Source organism: Mus pahari, chromosome 12 (genome assembly GCF_900095145.1).
Source record: "Mus pahari chromosome 12, PAHARI_EIJ_v1.1, whole genome shotgun sequence".
Lineage (NCBI taxonomy): Eukaryota > Metazoa > Chordata > Mammalia > Rodentia > Muridae > Mus > Mus pahari.
In genome coordinates, this window is record NC_034601.1 from 60,156,061 (window position 1) to 60,157,782 (window position 1,722).

At 45.6% G+C, this 1,722-nt stretch overlaps 1 protein-coding gene across 3 annotated transcripts in view; it reads right to left on the minus strand.

Moving 5' to 3' along the window:
- The window catches only part of Cadm2 (cell adhesion molecule 2), a 949,182-nt gene that overhangs the window by 945,878 nt on the left and 1,582 nt on the right, over nucleotides 1-1,722 (minus strand). The window lies entirely within an intron of this gene.

Here is a 1,722-nt window from a genome sequence, read left to right on the forward strand (position 1 = left end):
AGAGAGAGAGAGAGGCACAAGCACAAGCAGACAGTTCTTCTCAGTGCACTGAATAGACAATTCACAGAGAAATGTTGAAGGAAGCGAGGAGGCGACCCCCAAGTGCAGTGCGTGGCCACATGCTCTATAATAATCTCTTCGGACCAGCCCAGCCGCGTGTACAATGACCAGTCAGTGCCACAACACTGAGACTGGCAGAGGAAAAAACACATCCAGCCAGCCGTGCCATGCCAGATTTCCATCGCAATCACCAAATTAACTGATTTCCCCACATCTCTCTTCCCCTAACCAGAGCATGAAGGCGCCGGCGTGCCGCGCGGGATGCGCGCACCCGCGAACGCGCGGGCACACACACACACACACACACACACACTACACACACACACACACACACACACACGCACACGCGCACGCACGCAGGCATGCACGCACAGAGGGAGGGAGGAGGGAGGAAACAGCTGAGAAATCCAAGTTACTGAGAGGTGAAGTAGGGACTCAGAGAGGATGTTTTCTCGGCAGGATTAGAAATCCAAGTAAAGCCTCAGCCACCTGGGTACTAGTACCAGGGTGGGGGAGTGAGCGCTGAGAAAAGGGAGCCGGAGGTGTGAGCCGGGAAAATGCACTATCTGCTTTCTTGGCACATGACATTTTAAATTTATATCCCATGTAAAATACGTTTAAAAATCTCCTCGACATATTCAAGGAAACATCTGTACACGGTTAGTTAATTGATTCAGTAATTTCCTGTCCATTACTTCACTCACATTCATAAATTTGCACAAATAAAATACTGTTCCAATATATAACCCCCCAGAAAACAGCAAGAAAGAGGCTACATTCCAAGAACTTGCTGAAAGATGGTTCATTGACCTCATTTAAATCCTGCAAAAAATAAAAAGAAAAACGGTTTGGGTCTTGATCGCCCGTGGGTCTACGTGTGTCTTACTTTCACATTCCTTTAACCCAGAGACAAATAAATTTGATCAACTAATTTTTCTCACAAATACCAATGGATGGCAGAAGAGTTGGAGGTGGACAAAGATTTATCAAGAAAAGAGACACACAGCTTTAAAAAAAAAATCTATCGACTATCATCTCACATTCATCCTTCCCGTTTCTCTCATTCAAGCCGCATCCCTGTGCTACTCTTCAAAGCAACGATCTTCCGCCTTTTGGTCCTGCACATGCACGCCTCTTCTGCCTCCTCCACCACCCCAAAGTGCTTCTCCCACACACTCCAACTCACGCCTTGCCATTTATTTCAAAATTAGCATCTTCTTCCCCTTCCATACATCCCACCTCCTCCATCCTCCAAAAGAGAAGGTCTGGGGGAGAAATTAACCCAAATCCCCTAGCCGCTTTGCATCAGGACCAGTGATTTGCATAACTGTTTTGTGTGGTTTCCCTCCATTGCAGACGCAAGGTTTTTGCCTTTCGCGTTGAAGGATGATATTAATTACGGAAAGAAGCGGCAGACAGAGGATAGACAGGTAAAGATTCTGAGCGAAAATCCAAAGCAGTGAAGTAGCTGCCAGAGAGCATGCATTTCTTTGCTTTAAAAAAAAAAAAAATTCAAACCGCGCAGACTGGATAATAAAAAGTCGATGTGTTGATAAAGTGGATTTATGTCTTTTAAATTGTCCCCTCGCTCCGTTTTAAATTTCTTGTTTCATTCATATTCTCTCTCTCTCTCTCTCTCTCTCTCTCTCTCTCTCTCTCTCT